A 17,703-nucleotide genomic window follows, 5' to 3' on the forward strand; every position below is an offset into this window, starting at 1 on the left:
TGCATCATAGCGGTGTTCTGACATGGGGCAAAACTTGAGTCTCATGTCCTCACCAGATATCGGGATAACAATATGTATTCTACCTGACAGACTGGTTGTGATAATCAAATGAGTTTAATGTCTGTAAAGATGCCCTGTAAATGACAAAATGCCACATAAGTATTACTATCTGGTTACGGCTCAACAAAAATGGGCTTCACATCTGTTTGTATATACTCAGCGTCCAAGCTGATCTTGATCTCCAAGGAAATTGGGATCAGCTAATGACTTCATAAGGAAAAGTAAAGAAAAGTGTCTGCAAAACTGAAATTGCCACGTATGGCAGCTTTTTGTCATTTCCAAATGGATCCAGAAAGAATTTAGCAGCTGAAGCAGTTTCACTGCTTCATTTGGTTTCAAAACCTCAAGTCATCTGGAAAATTACAGGGTTGGAGTGGCTGAGAACGTGAAGCCACCAAGGAAGGCATTTGTGAAGGGCCCTGTGGCCTGGTGCCCCCGAGGTCTGCTGCAGACACCATGGAGATATCGGCTATTTTCAACGAGAGAGAGGTGCTGGAGAAACGAAATTTTCTGTGTTCAGTCCCAAAAAGCCTGAGGAGAAAGTTAATTTGCTCAAGCTTGCTTAGGGCCTTTCTGGTGCTGTGGGGAAAAAGAAAAAAAAATCTTTCATGAATAGAAGGAGTTGGAAAGTTAGAATTTTCAAGACTCTGCCTGAACTGCGGGAACAAGAAGAATCCAGCAGGAGACATGGAAAAATCAAATGTGCCCCTCCCCTGACTCTTTTCCTTGATCTTCTTCCTGGCAGGATATGTAGAATTTGTCTCACTAATAGAGCTTTTGAAAGGTTTCAGCCAACATGTGGGCTCATGTAGGAAACACATTCTGAGTGGTTTTCGTTCATTACATGATGGTGGTGGATTTATGTTAGGACAATGAGGTATGTCTTTCTTAGTGTGCCCAGTTGAAAGATGAATGCTAACATGAGTTGTTAAGCTCATAATGGTTCCCAGCCTGGGCTTCAGTGTTGGGGGAGCCAAGAAGTGTTCTCAGTCCTCAAAATTCTTTAAGATTAGGCCTACTTCTTGGAGCAAGAGGAAGGGGGTGACTGGCTCATAGTGAAGAGATAACACGTCCAAAATAATAATAGCTTGATTTATTCATCTCGTTTATTCATTGGATTCTGTGCTTTACTCACTGTGTTTTGCCTGTATTTCTTTTCTTTTTTTAAAAGATTTTAGTTATTTATTTGACAGACAGAGATCACAGGCAGAGAGGCAGGCGGAGAGAAAGGAGGAAGCAGGCTCCCCATGGAGCAGAGAGCCCGATGTGGGGCTCAATACTAGGACTCTGGGATCATGACCTGAGCCAAAGGCAGAGGCTTTAAACCACTGAGCCACCCAGGTGCCCCTATTTCTTTTCTTAATTAATCATCACAACAAATTTATGAGGGAGGTATTACCCCATTTTTTCAGAGGAGAAAAACTAGTGCTGACAGATGTGACATAACTAGCCCAAAGTCACACAGTGCTAGAGAGATGTTAGAACTAGGATTCGAACCCATGTCTGGCTATAGTTGACTGTATTGTCTGAAGTAGACAAAGATTTGTTATGAGAATTCCTCAATTTGCAGGGCACCATCGAAGATGCTGTGCTAACTTTCTGCCTTCCGTGGACTTTTCATCCAGTAAGATAAGCAGGGAACACAAATAGCCAGACGTAAGACTCAACAGGGTAGGTGTCTAAGGGATGGGTCGTATTCACCAGATTGTAACAATAGGTGGCTGATAAATCAGAACCGGTCTGACATGAAACAATTGTCCTTCTATACCAGTGAGTATGGGCTGATAAATAATCCTCATATTATTGAATAAATGGTGTGAAAGCCATGTTCACTATCAATAGTCAAAGAGTGATAAGGTGAATCATGGTTATGAGGCCACATCTACAATGTAAGTTAAACCTTTTGTAGCTCCAATTATAATTCGACAAACATCCACAGCATTTGTATGAGAAATTAGCTCCCCATTTACCCCAAGTGTCCCGCAAATACTTCTGAGAGTTCCATGGGGTCTTGTTCTCTGGACTCCTAGTCTGCTAGGCACAGCTGTATTTTGGTGACTGTCCCCACTTCTCCCCACCAGGGACTCCACAGAGGCACTGCTGCTCTTTCTTCACCGGCAATAGACCCCCACCCTCCGCCATCTTAGGTGTAGGTCTCACAAATCATTTAGATGTTTAAATTCTATTTTATTCAATTTTCAGGGATACTTATTCTTTCTTTACTCTTTGGGAGAATGCTAAAAACATGGTTTAATTCTACTACTGTTCCCTTCGACCAATTTTATAGCTGGCCTAAAGGAGAATTTCACTTTCAGTCCCCCAACCATAGTACACATTGAGCTCTTACTGTTTATCCTGCTGGGTGACATGTCAGAGACAAAAAGAGAAAGTATTTTTAACTTTCAAAGAGGTTTTTACCACCCCGCCCTCCTCTCCCCAGGAGAAACAAGAAACAAGACTGATGAACACATGGTCTCTGATGGGGACAGAGTATTGAAGAAGGAGAGAAGATGCTTGGAGATCAGCTCAGCCCTTCACCCTAGTGTGACTGTGCTCGAATCACTCAGCCTCATGTTGAGCCTTCATGTCCTCATCTGGAAACAAAAGAATTGGCTTAGAAGATACCTCATTGTCATTCCTGCCCTCCTTTTTTTTTTTTTTTTTTGGGACCCCATTAAAACATATGACAACAATGCTAAACAATCTGTAACATACCCTGAAATTAAGAGATGGACTATATGTATACGTTGCAAGAAAAAGAAGAATCATAGTGAGGTAAGGGGGTCCCTGGGAAGACTTCATGGAGAGGGGACTCCTTGGGTATTGAAGAATAATTAGGTTTAGATTAGCAATAAAAAGAAGAATTTGGTCCATTTCTACTGAGGCTATAAATGGATTGAGAAGTTGCTATCTAGAGGGAAATTTTAGTCAGTAGAGGTGGTATGTGGATGGGTTCATCAGATATGCACCTTGGATGAATTTGTTATATTTCTGTCCCCAATTTGTTCTCCTAAAACCTAGCTGAATTTTTTGTGCTTCTTTCTTGCCCTCTTACCTAAAAAAGGAGTAGCAGCACATTTTTTTTTTTTTTATACATTTCACTACTTCTTGCTCCTGAGTCCTAAGGACAAGAAAAGTTTATGTATGTATAATAACTCTCCATTGTCTTTCTTGTTTTTGAAATCCCCTTAGCAATATCTTCAAATTATCCTAGGGGTTCCCCCAGGTAAAAAGAGTACAATGGCAATTAGTTTTCAAAGGTGACCCATCCCCCATTCTTTGGTGTCAAAAAATGACACCGAAACTCTTTTTTTTTTTTTTAAAGATTTATTTATTTATTTGAGAGGGAAAGCATGAGTGAGCATGAGCAAGACAGGCAGAGGGGAGGGAGAGAATCTCAGGCTGACTTCCTGCTAAGTGAGGACCCCAACGCAGTGCTTGGTCTCAACCACCCTGAGATCAGGACCTGTACCGAAACCAAGTCAGACTCTAACCAACTCTGCCACCTGGGTGCCCCAAATGACAACTAACCTTAATCACACTCTTGTAAAGCCTTCTGTTCTTGAATCTGGGCTGTCCCTGAAATTTATTCAGTAGGGAAGTGATGCAGTTTGACTCTCAAGAATAAGTCATAAGAAGCCTGAGTCACTTACAATGTTCAGTCTTGGAAAACTCCCTGAGGGAAACTAGCCACTGAGGCCATCAGTAAGTTCCTGAAGTCATCTTGGGAAGGTGACATGCCATGTGGAGGCACCAAGATGACTGATGAATAGGTGAAGAAGCCACCTTGGAAGTAGATTTCTCCAGCCCAGTTGATGCTGTGTGGATCAGAGATAAACCAACCAAATCTTGCTGAAATTTCTGACCCAAAGCAAAGTGGTCGTTTAAGTCACTAAGTTTGGGACATAGTATTTAAGTGGCAGTTGATAGCTGGAACAAGTAGCAGCAAACCATAATACTATTCCAGAAATATTTGTTGCATGAGCTTGGGATATCTGAAAAATGGTGTTAGGAATTAAGGTTGGAAAAAGGATTCAGGCCAGGTTGTATCATTCTAAGATATTTGGATTTTTTCCATTAATAATGGAAATCTATTAAAGTTGCTGATTTTGAAAATGACCTATTTGAATAAAAATTTAGAAGTCTGGCTGATGAGGAAAAATGTCAGAGCTGGAGGACTGAGTTAGGAGGCTCAGGAGCAGAGTAAGTAGGGTGTGAAGTGGGAAAACAGCAAAGGGAATGGAGAGGAGGGAATGAGCAGTGTATGTTGTGGGTATTGGTCTCAGGTCCGGACTATCAGCTCAATAGGGAATGCAAGGAAGCACAGAGGAGCTCCAAAGAGGACCCTGAGTTTGTAGCCTCAGTGACTTGAAAGGCTTGAGCCATTAATAGAACCAGGGTATTTCAGAGGTGGATTCAGTTTGGAAGTGAGGAAAGAGGGGGAGAAGGAAGGATAATAATTATTCAGTTTTGAGGTGTTTTATTAGTTATCACTTGTTGTGTAGTAAAGTATCTCAAACCTTACTTAGTTTTAAAACAACAAACTTTGTTATATCACATAGTTTCTTAGGTGAGGAATCAGGAGTGGCTTAGGTGGGAGTTTCCAACACAAGATGTTTCCTGGATTTCAGTCAAGCTGCCAGTGCTTGGGGCTGCTATCTAGAGATTTGACTGGGTCTGGAGGATCCCCTTCCAAACTCACTCACGTGGCTGTTGGCAGTTGTGGTTGCTTGTCACGTGGACTTTTCCACAGAACTGGCACAACATGGCTTCCTCTGAAGCCAGCGATGCCAGAGACAGGCGGAATGGTGGGCAAGAGGAGATAAGAGAGGGAGAAGGAAGGAGGGAGGAGGTAGAGATTGAGCCCATAAGAAGTCATAGTCTTTGGTGTGTCCTGAAGCTGTCCCCTCAAAATTCACATATTGAAACTTAACCTCCAAGAGATTAGGAAGTAAGATTAAGCCACGAGGGTGAAGCGCTCGTGAATGGGGTTAACTAACGCCTGTATAGAAGAGGCTTCAGAGAGTTCCCTCACCCCTTCCACTCTGTGAAGATACAAATCTGTGACCTACGAAAGGGCCCTCACTAGACCATGCTTTCACCTTGATCTTGACCTTAGAGGCTCTAGAACTGTGAGCAATTAATTCTGTTGTTTGTAAGTTACCCAGTCTGTAGGATTCTGTTGTAGCAGCCCAAATGCACTAAGGCAGTCTTTCCATAATCTAATCTTGGAAGTGGCATCCAACACTCCTGCTGCATTCTGTTGTTAGAAGCAGCAGCTAAATCCAGCCTTTATTCAAAGGAAGGAAAATTAAGCTCCTCCTCTTTTGAAGGGAGGATTTATGGACATATTTTTAAAACCACCGCAGATGTGGTAAATTTTAGCTTCTGAGAGTCTATCCAGGTGAAGACAGAACTTTGGAAATATGCACACAGATCTCATAGTTGAGATTAGAGGGCAAAGCAAGGATTGATGAATTATTTTTTTATTCTTTTTAACATGATTTTTCGAGAATCCTCAGTGTGCCAGGCACTCTGCCGAGCGAGGGGGATATCGTGGGGAATAGGACAAGCACTTGCCAGGTTTTCTCATACTTACAGCCTAGAGGAGTATCCAGATAAGTCAATAGGAAGTTAAAAAGAGGAAATTATTATACTGTAGCAATAGGAAATGGGGAGCTGAAGGGGTGATATTTGTGATTAAGTCTGGGGGATGCGTAAGAACCTCCAGGATAAAAGCGGGAGTTGGAAGAGAGACCTAGAGGACAGTGCAGAGAGGATGTGGAGCTCGGGAGAAAAGGATGCTGCATAGGAGACAGAGGGAGCTGAGGCATTGTTCTCAACGTGGATGCCCAGGAGCAGAATCTGGCCCATAGACTTAATTTATTTGGCCTGCAATCTGTTTTTTTTTTTTTTTTTTAAAGCTGAAATAGTTGCCAACATTGAAGAATCTTGGATTTCTATTTTCTCTAGAAATTTGCATTCTCATGTGGCATATCCTGCTGGTGCTGAGATGGGCCTTCAGTCTCTAGCCTGCCCCTCCCTGCCCTCTTCTCCTTTAATGGCGATGCCACTGCTGCTGTGTGCTGTCTCATTACACTGTGAGGTTGGCTTGTTTGGTTCACCCCTATTCCCTGCTTTGCTTGTGTTGACACTGAAGTTTGCAATCCTAGGTTTGATGTTTGTATGCACCATCATTCATGTAAATGCTTAAATTGCCCAGATGAAGGCAGATGTAGGATGGGTAGGCCAATTATCCCGTAGAAGAGGGGTTCAGAGGGCAGGACGGAATGGTCTGGAAGGGGAGCGAGACTTGGCAGAGAGGTCGGAGGAGCAGAAGCTCTTGGCCCTATGAGGATGAAATGCTGGAGAGGACAGAAATCAAGGATGTCTCTGGTGCTGTCCTCAAAGATGATGGGAACAGAGCTGAGGGCAGTGGGCCTCGATCTCACTAAAAGAGTACGTCCCAGTGGCCTCCTGAAAGATGATGCGAATAGGAATAGGCAGTTGTTGGGAGCACTTCCTATCCGCCCAGCCCCGTCCCAGGGCTTCCCAGGCCTTATCTCAGTTCACCCTCACAACAGCTCTGCAAGGAGTTGGTGGTACTGTAGCGCCTTTTTGTAGACGGGGAAACGGAGACAGAAGGGAATAAAGTCATAACTAGCAGCCGAACCAGGATTTTATCACCGGCCATGTGACTGCAGAGCCTGAGTTCTCAAAAGCCAAACTAGGGCAGAGGACCAGCGAAGACCCGGGTGAATCCCATTTATGAGCTATTCCTTGTCTCTGGAGGATGACGGGACACCAGTCTCTCTGGAGCGTGGTAACTTTGTTCTGGATTAATTATTATGTTCTTGGTTTTAGTTTATTTTTTATTTTGGGACAGGCCCCAGGAAGAGGCTGTGTGAGGTTGCTGGCAAGGAGATTCCCAAGATAGGGCAAGGGCACTGGTCTTGTGGGCAAAGGCAGTCCCCGATAGCACCTGGGTGGTCAGATACCTAGTTTCTCAAGGCTGACCTAACTGCACAATTCAAGCCAGGATTTGTTCAAATCCACATTTATTGTCAGTCACAAGCCTTTCTCAGTGGTGGGCCCAGCCTTGAACATAATTTGTTGGGGTCTTGGGTAGTCATATGTGGCTCGGGTATATAGCCAGCGGTGGGGTGCTCCGTGGGTGTACCAGCCTCAGAATGTGCAGTGGGCTGGGTCTTGCCAAAACTACCGGAAATACAATCCTTTCAGCCTACAGAGCTCTGCTTCCGGCTCCGGCTTAGTCATAACTTCCCTCCAGAATGGAAATCTTAACGTTCTTATGGCTAAAGCTTCCTCTTTCCTAGACCAGGTTTCTCATAGAAGGGATAATTGAATGAACAGAAACAAATAACTTTAACTGTAAACACAGTTTATCAATACGGATCTTTGTAATACAGTTTGGTTTATCTCTTGGCCTGTCTTGAGTCCTGGGGACCTTTTGAAGAACAAACAGGAACTCTCCCAGCTTCTGGTTTTGGTAATTACCCTTAGCCCTGGCTGCCAAGATTTCTTTCTAGTCCTGTGGTGCCAGTTTTCTTTCTCATTTTTCCTTCTTCTGCTGAATCAGAATAAGGCTCAGCACAGAGACTTTCTCTGTTGCAACATTTGCCCAACATATGCATCCCAGACTAACTGACAGCAATATTGCTGAGAGATTTGGACTTCCTGGAAATAGCTTTTTCATAGTTGGAGACGTGTTTAAATAATAAGAGTAGGCTGTCATCCATGGGTTATGGGTGAAGGAGCTATTTATAGATGAGCAAAAAAATCCCCAGTGTGATAACTTACATTATTGTACAAGGACAATGGAAAATTCTCCAGGAGACAGATAGCATAAAAGGGATTTAAAATTAACCTCATCATGTTTTATTCATCAAGACCTTAAGTTGACTTATTTTTTTTTATGAAGGCCAGGCAATTTTGATTCCTTTTACTTCTTTTTTAAAAAATAAAACCACAAGCCATTTAAAATAATTATGCTAGGTCACAAACTGTGGTCCTGTGGGCTTATCTTGCTTGGAGATCTTTTTGTTTTGCTCATTCAATATTTTATAAAATTCCCAGCAAAGTCCTTAGGCTGGGTCCAGGCTCCCTGGTTCACTATGGTCTGCACCACTCCTTACTGTGGGTCTTCTTCAGCTGCCCCCAGGGTGCCACTGGGGTGTGTGACTCTTGCTCTGAGTCTTCCTGGGCCCGTGCAGACCATGTGTATGGTAGGTCCTGGCCTTTGTACATACTGTAGTCCCAACTAACATATCTTCCTTAATCTTTACTTTCAATCCAAATCCTACATTATTTCTAGACACTGCTTTTGAGAAGCCGTTTCAAGCTATTGTGGTCCATGCTGACCTCTCTCTTTCCTATCTTTCCAATACATGTAATTCACAAATATGGGGGTGGGCTACTGAGGAAATGTGATCATCAGAAGGTGTTCTAACAATGCTATTAGAAGAGGTAAGATCCAGGAGGGCAGGTACCGTGCCGTCTAATTAGAAATGCACCCCTCATGTCAAGCTCAGTTTGTGCATCTTGGGGTTCATTTGGGCTGCATTGGATTTCTGGCTTACTTGGCTCGTGTGTTTTAACACTTAAAATAATGAACAACTAGGGATTGAGAAAAAGGGAGAGAAAGAAGGGAAGGAAGGGAGGGATGGAGGAGGATGGAAGGAAATAAAAGAAAGAAAGAAAGAAAAGGGAAGGGAAGGAAAAGAAAGAGAAAAAGAAAGAGAAAGGAAAGGAAAGGCAAGGAAGAAAGAATGAAAGAGAAAGAAAGAAGGAAAGAAAGAAAAAGAGGGAGAAGAAAGGAATTTGGAGTAATAAAATTCTTAATCACTGACATTGATATTTGACCTTAAAGAACATCTAATGATCCTCTCTCATTTTAGCACAGAGTTGAGGGGACTAATTCAAGGTCACACTGCTGGTTAATGGAAGGGTGGAAGTAGCAATGCGGTCTGCTAATTACTGTCACAATGTCATTTTTCTCTCTCTCTCCCTCTCCCCCTCCCTCTCCCTAAGCCTGTGTATGAATGAGTGGGTGCGTGCGTGTGTGTGTGTGTGTGTGTGTGTGTCCATGTGTGTGCACACACAGTGATATACATGGAGAATGCTTTGGAAGCTTCTTTATAACAAAAGACCACCGATCCATTATAAATCTTTTCATGTCGATGGATGCTGGATGAATTCAAAGCATAACATTAGGAATTTCTGGCCGATTTGAATGGAGAAAGTCAAAGAATCCAATGATACGTGTTCGGTAAGTTTTCGCCCCTAAGGGTTAAACAAAAGTTGGTGCTTCGGTGTGTCAAAACCCTTCAGCTAAGTAGAAAGTGGGACTGTCCAGACCGTCTCCTTCCCCGAAGTTTACAGAGAGTTAAGCTTTCATCGCGTTACCGTTCGTTAGCAAATGTGACGCCTCGGCCTTTGCGAGTCCTTGGAGCCAAGGAGGGAGGCTCCAGGTGGAAGGGGCGGCCTCGTAGCGGGCCGCTCTTGCCTTCCTGCTCCGTGTGTTCCTGGGATTGCTGTGCAGCTGTTCTCCAGATGCCGGCTCTTCCCCAGAAGCAGCTGCGTCTCAGCAGGGGCCCCTTCTATCAATGTGACAACCTGCTGAGGGCTTTGGAACGCTTCCAGATGTAAGGCGTGTTGAGGCTATAAAACATAATCATTAGCATTATCTCCATTTTCGTTTTCGAGTCTCAGCTGTTAAAGTTTCGTGTACAGATTTAGGGCTTAATTGTTCTCATTTTTCATCATAGGTAGCTTCTTTGAGACAGCCTGGGATCTTCCCTTGGAGCTGGATTTCCTAAAAAGAAAGAAAGGATAGCTCTGAGTAATGTTCCTTACTTCTGGCAGGCTGCGAAGGCTGAGATTAGGGGAGCAGCCTTTTCCCAGCGGCAGTGATATGCACGCCTGGGAGCTGAACAAAATCGTCCATGGCTTTCTTTTGCTGAATCACAGGCTTTCTTTGGCTGAATTTACTGGGAATCAATTTCTTCTTGCTTTTTTTTTTCCTCTTCCCCCGTCCCCTCCCTTTGTTAACACAACCCCTGTCTTACAGATTGCCTGGAGAGGATCTCTTGTTACTTCATTCTTCTTGGGATCTATCTATTCAAGAGGGGAAATTTATATATATATATGCACACACATATATATATATGTGTATACACACACACACACACACACACATTTTTGGGGGAGGGTACTTGAAGATTAAAAAGCCAATGTTTCTTTGGGAAAAACAAAGAGATTTCTCACTGAAGGTGCTGCAAATTGGAAACATGGGGCTTTGAAAGTCTATGAAAATACTAACAAAGCATTTGAGAAAATAACGACTTTGAATAAATTTCCCCTTGGAAATTGATCTTGTTGGTTTCTACTGTAGTCATTTGTCTTGGGAATCCAATTCCTCAGTGCATAATCTCAGAGCTGTCCTGAGTTTTGATGACAGGATTAGAAACACTCGCTCACCTCCACCCTGATCTTCGCAGGCAAAAGATTATGGCACCAACAGCAAGAAGCTGATGCCAGGAGCTGCTGCGAAGCATTTGCTCACACAGGGAGCTCAGTAACTGGCCAGAAGATGGAGGCTTATGCATATTGATATCTAAATTTCCTGCAACGTTTTACAAGTTTTGAATTTGACATTTGGAAGGTTCCTGTCAGTTTTCCAGACAGTTTGCAAAATGCTGAACAGGCTCACGAGGGGTTCTTCTGGCAGAATTCTCAGGTGAGGCTGGGTCCAGGTGGCCTTGACATCCACCATAAGCCTGTCTTCTCTAGGAAGCGACAGTCTCTGCAAAGAGAGATGTATAGTGGGCACAGTGGGTGCTAAACTTCAAGTCAGAAACTCCTTATTTTACCCACCAACATAAAACTGTATGCATAGTAAGAGCCCACTAAAAAAAAGATAAGTACACAGATATTTATATCTGTCAACCATGAATTTGGAAGAAAATTGTAAGATACAAAAATCAATCAAATCAAATCAATCAAAAGTATTGATTTTGTCTGTGTAGGGAGATTATGGGTGATCTTTTCCTTTTATTACAAAGGCAGAATGTTTTTATATTTGTAAAATAGCCTTTGGTATTTTCTTTTTACGATTTTTTTGTGTTTTCTGAATTTTTTGTTTTTGCAACAAACATAAGTTACCTTTGTAATGAGAAAATATCTAAGAATGCATAAAAATGTATGAAATATTTGACATCCAAATAAGCATTAGACTTGGACAGGCTCCGGACTGAGATTCTTGTCTCTACAAATCGTACTGGAATTGCATTTACTCAGGAAATCTACTGCGTGTGCCATTAAAGCCAGCTCAGGGAGAAGCTGTATAAAACCCAGATTTACCATTTTGTCTGTAGGGCTGCTGATGGGGGTGTCTGAGGTCCATATTTTTATATCTGGCTTCAGCTGGTACATTCAATTGTTCAAACTGAGCACTCTGAAGATGTACATGTCTCAGTGTATGCTAATTATATATTAATAAAAAAGAAATAAAAATAAAAGCATCAATGAAAGGTAGAATGTGATTTTTTTCAGATCTTTGTGATGTCTCTGAGATTATGCCACAAATTGAGTGACAGAAAAATCCTGGTGGGAACAGAGTATTAGTCTGTTGCTTATATTCTGCCAGACCAAAGTGTGAGATGTTGTTAATTTCCCAAGGTGGGAAAATGTGATAACAGCAATATTAGGAAAAACCACTGGGCCATCTCTTCCCCAAGCAACCAAAGTCTAAGAAGTGCTGTCTCTGCTCCGGGAAAGACATCAGTGTCAGGGAAGGAGGGTACTGAGCAAAGTCCTTTAGCTTTTGTAATTGGGAGAGTGACAAATGAGAGCAGACCAAGAGATCAAGTGATATGGAAATATTTATAGGATATACAGCATTGTCTGGAATTAAAACACTGAAGAGGATAAGGAACAAGGTGATTTACCTGGGATATCTTTATTTCATAAGTAAGGAGATAACCTACACACCGTGATTTTTCTCCTGTGTTTGCTGAGACGCTCATGCTGTGTGGGACATCTCAATAATGAATAACGGGACTTAAATATTCAGTGATGCAAGATGAATAGGAAAATCCATCAATCATGTTTTGTTACAAATATTTAGCTAATGAGGTAAATTCAGAAAAAAATTTAAATCATTCCAGTGATTGTCTCAATCCTCAATCTAGGGTTATGTGTATGGGTACATTACTACATTAATAACAATATTTTAAGTTTACAGGGTATTGATTTTAGTTTGGAGTCTGGTACCTTAGGCCACTCAGCCATCCTGACACATGATGTGGTGAATTACAGTTTTTAAAGCACTTTCACGTAGATTATCTCAGTCAACTACTCTGACAACCCTCAAACAAGTCAGGCCAAGAAGTAATAGATTTTTTTTTTTAAATTTATTTTAAGGAAAATTAAATTCAGTGAAGTTATACGGCTTTCCCAATTCTACTGCTAGAAACTGGATCTGACCCCCATCTGGGCTTCTGATATCTTTGATTCAAAAGGACACTTGTTGCTTTTTTCTATTTTTTAAAAATCTGATTAACCAGAACACACTATATTGATGGTCTGGGACACTCCAGATAAGTGAGTACCCTGGGCTTCCCACTTGTGATGTCTGCATTAGCTTCCGATCCCCAGTGCCTCTCTTGTCTGTGGATTTAGTAAGGTCACTGAAAAACTAATAATTGAAATTTCTCCAGATCAGGTTTAACCCCCTGGAAAAGGGTAGGAAGTTAAAATCCATGCAACTCCCCACTCTCCTCTGTGTCCCACCAGAATATTCCTTGCTGGGTATGTTCTGTGAGTGGTCGTCAACAATCTTCACATTTTTTACCACCCAGGGCCATGTACTTGATGTCACACAGGGGCAGTCACAGGCCACTGCCACTGTCCTAAGTGTCCTCCTGAGATGCCATATTTGACAAAGGTGCCCTTATGCTGTCCTTGATTTACCAAGCTGAGAGGTACCAGAGTAGCAGAGGGGAGAAGTTGTACAAATGGTTGTACTTGGAGATTAAGAAAGGAGTCAGCTCAACTGTGTAATCTGCCAATGTAAACTGCTAGTAAGTAGTTTAGCCTGTCTGTCATTGAAGGGGGTCTGGAACTTTCTTTTCATGGGATCCAAATTTGCTTTTGGTAACCTTGATCTGCCCTGAGCCTCCCTGCTAGACTTGAGAGCCTAAGGAGTAGGCCACACGCTAGTTTCACCTGTTCTTTGCTTCTTTCTAGCATGGAGACATTAAAGCAGAACAGCTTAGCTCCCTGGACTTAAGACTTGCCCCCCACCCCCAAATTCCTCAGATATCCTCTCTATTGAGCTCAGACCTGAATCCACAGGTTGAGCAGGGAATTAATATCTGAAGTCAGACACCACACCCTCCCCAGTCCCTGATCTTTCCCTCATCCATCCTGGAAGGCACCTCCACATGCTCAAAATCTTCTGAAGCAAAAACTTTATATGCAAATAACTTATGGTGGTCACACCTTTCAGTAATCACATAGGCCAGACCTCAGACATATCCAAATCCTACTTTTGGCTCGAGCTAAGAACTCTGCCTCATTATCTAGCTGGAACAACAAGATTAAAACTCATGAAAAGATTAGCAGGCTATACAAGACAGAATGAAATCAAATGCTAGATCAACTATATGTACTGAAAGTTCTGTAGGGCTTCTAGGCCAGAAGATCCCCCTACCGTGTTGTTGAGAAAGGCTGAGTGTAAGGAGAAGTTTATTGAACCTTGGAGCAATGGTAGGATTTTCAAAGGAAGGACTCTGTGTCACATTAATTCTGTTTGAGGGATGTTTGACACACACGTCCTGATAGAGGTCATTTCATGAGTTTTTTCATTTTGGGTTTTTAATGGAAACCAACTTACTGGACCCCCCCCCCCCGCCCCCCGCACCCCGCACCAGGCATCTGGCACTAGAAAGATAAGCATTTGAGTTCCAAGTCCATGCTTTGATGTATTGAAGTGACCCAGACAAGAGATGTGGTTCTTTAGACCAAAGCAGAAGCTGCCAAGACAGTAGAGAAGTTACTGGATTTTAGTATTTGCTGATGAATTGGATGTGAAGGTAAGGGAAAGAAAGGAGGTGAAGATGATGGCAAAAATTTTTGCCTGATCAGTTGGAAGGATGAAAGTCCCATCAACTGGAATAAGGAAGGCTGTAGGTTGAAGCTGTTTTTGAGGGGAAAAGATTAGGAGTTCAGTTTCAGACACATTTGAATTTGTAATTCAAATGGAAATAAACCCAGTAGACAGTTAGATATGTGACTCTGGAGTGGAGTAAAAAGGTTAGGGATGGTGACACAAAATTGAAGTCATTGGCTTTCAACCCACCTAGAAAATGGGAGGAGACAGAGAGAAGGCAAGGTCCCAGGCTATGGAGCCCTGGGTGAAGGAGGCAATCCAGCATTCTCCGTAATCTATATGTATTCCAGAACCTTGAGCTTCCCTCCCCTCCCGGCACCTCCAACCCAGGCTCTGGAGTCCAGTGAGCTGCCATGTGGTGTCTGCTGGGCACTGAACAATTTTCTTCTGCAGGACATTCACAATCTCGGCTACCTGGGCCAGGCACCACTGCCATCTGCTGGGCACTTATGGGGCTTCTCCTAAGTACAGCTGCACCCTCTGGATGACACAGTCCTGTGTCCTGCAGAGCTGTTGATATCCTGGGTGCAGGAGGTCCCAGGGGTGTGTGGAATGATGGTGGTGGGTAAGTGGGGGTTTAGAGGTTGACCAGAGCAGTGCAGCTTATGGCCCCAAATTTAATAGCTAAAAACTCCAAATTCTTCCTCCTGTAGCCACCTACCCCCACCATATCCACAGGATTCAAATTCTAGTGGCAAACACCATGCAGACCTTAGGATTGTCCCTTCCCCAACCCCATAGGCCATGCTTATCTGTTTGACCTTCTCTTCCCTTGGAATGAATTCTCCTCTGGGAGGTTTCTCCATCCTTCATTCAAGTAGACATTTGGCAAATCTAGTGCACTGGTTTGCCAGACGTGTCTAGATATGCATCGGTCCTAGCAGTGGGGCTTTTAGGCATTTACAGGACCTAAATTCACTTTTTAAGCATCATTTGAGAACACATCTGACCCATTAGTTACACTGAAGTCCACTGGTTTAGAGTGTGGTATAGCCGATGTATTGTAACGTGCAGAAAATGGTATCTTTTGATGTGCGAGTATCTCTTCTGTAGCCTCTTTGATCATTAACTCGCAGGAAGCAAACTTCAGTTGACATGAGCAAAGACAGGGCACTTTTGTGGTGGTTGACAGTCATTTGCTCTCGAGTCAGTTTAGAGGTGAAAGTACTCAGAAGTCTTCTAAATGCTTCAGAGTGTGCGAAAATGGGACTATTCCAGTCACGTTTGAAGTCATTCTATTGTTTTATTATTCTAGTGTTTTATTATGATCATGCTTTCTTTAAATTTAAGGTTTCAGTTTTTAAAAATCATATTACTATTAGGAATTTATGGGTACCTTAGTAAGTACTTATTTTTGAGCAGTGGCAGTTCCCACAGAAGACTTTGTGTGCCTACTTTGCTGGTTATACCATTCTCTTTGTCCCCAGACTGTATGGAAATCTGCTGAGACTGACTGGCATTCTGCTGGTAAGCACCAGTGTTTATTTTCAGGGCCAGGTGTCCTATTTGATTAGTCCATACCAACACACATCAGTCAGTAAGTATTTTGAGTATCACCCCTGGCTTTATATAGCTATTAACCCACTGATTATTGGCATTTTATAGAACGATTCGAAGTATCATATATTATATGGCAAAATTATAATAACCTTATAAGTTAGATGAGGGAGATGTAATATTCTTTGCTTTCATTGGAAAGATAAGAAAACTCAAAGTTGCAGTGCAGATGTCCCAAATATATACCATGAGAAAACATTAACATCATGTTTCAAACTCAGGCCCTCTGATGCCCAGGAAGGTGCCCTCTTAGTAGGTAACTCTCCCTTCTCAAGGTTCTTCTGCCCTTTGGGTCATTATCTACATGGACTTTGATTTGTCTTCAGAGTTATGATAAAAGAGGAAAAGTTGGAACTTTCTTGCTGCTGCATTTTTCCCATGATTTTTAAAGAGTGACATCTCCTCATTCTGAGTTTGCATGTTTGGGAGGGGTGGCCTACCTAAGTGGGAAAATTCAGATGTGAATTTATAGGCTGATGTATAGGTTAGAGGAAGGGAGTGTTTTGTTGGTGATGACAGGTGTGTGAGGGATGTGAGGTTGTGAGCAGGTGTGTGAAAGGGTGTGATAGAGTCCAGTGATGTCAGACTGAGTAACATTTCCTCTCCATAGGGTAATTTACTACAGGACACTTGACACAGCAGGAAATGGGGAGTACATAGTGTAAGAACAGCTGGAACACCTGGAGAAATGTTATACTTGCACGGGACTGTGGATGCAACATCTTCATTTTGTTTGCTACCTGGTATTATTGTTTGTTATCTCTCTTTGAACGTGTTAGTTTTCTGTTTTTGTTTTGTTTTGTTTATCCCCCAATGACATGCTCAGCTTCCAGAGAGAAGCAATGGTATTTGGCCTCATTTTATCCCTTCAATGTCTGGCCAGTGCTAGGAACTATGTATATGTTTGGAACCCATTGTTAACTGACTGATTTCTGCCATTCCCTGTGGTCATATATCTTATTGCTCTGCAAGCAGTAATTAAAAAAAAAAAAATTCACAGGCCCCAATAAGGGAAATCAGTTAACAATCAACTGCTTCTCTTAACTCTTCAGGAATTCAAACACAGTAATGTTGTCATGTGGGTTTGCCAATAGATTTTTTTTTTTAAGGCAAAAATTTAACACAAATCTGAATAAACATTTTGGGAACTCTGGTCAGAACAGTCTCTCCGAAGAAGGTTTTGTTTAACTAATGTTAATAATTGTATAGACTTAATCATTTCTTTTCTGAAATTTGCCTTACGATCCATCTCACCCGAGATTTTCATAACTATTATCTGCTTGCAGTAGAAACTCAGTAGCAGGAAGGATAAAAATATACGCTCCATGAAGGTAAGGACTTGGCATAACAAAGATGCTTGTGGTAGATTTAAAAAATGGCCACAGATTCTTCTTCTCTCTCTTCCATAGCACCTTGCAATTGACTGCATAGTTTGGAGTATCCTTTTCCACTCCTTCCATCTGGCCTGGACTTGATGTTGTCAATGGGACTTGAAAAGAGATGTTCTTAGGGCCCCTGGGTGTCACCGTTGGTTAAGTATCTGAGTCTTGATTTCAGCTCAGGTTGTAATCTCAGGGTCGTGAGGTTGAGCTCCACACAGGGCTCCATTCTCCGCAGAGTGTCTGCTGGAGATTCTCTCTCTCCCTGACCTCTAAAAACAAACAAACAAACAAATAAATAAAATAATATAAAATAAAAAGAAAAGTGTTTTTTCACTGGGACTTGGCCCCCTTCCTACGCTGGCAATCCCAAGCCCTCATGTGAACAAATGTAGGCTGGCTGACCACATGAGAGCCATGCTCTTCCAGCTGATCGCCAGCTAAGGCCCAGAAGCAGAGATAACCTTAGCTGAGAGAGACGTAGATGGCCCCAGGCACATAAGTGAGCCCAAG

This window comes from Martes martes (assembly GCF_963455335.1).
Source record: "Martes martes genome assembly, chromosome: 2".
NCBI lineage: Eukaryota > Metazoa > Chordata > Mammalia > Carnivora > Mustelidae > Martes > Martes martes.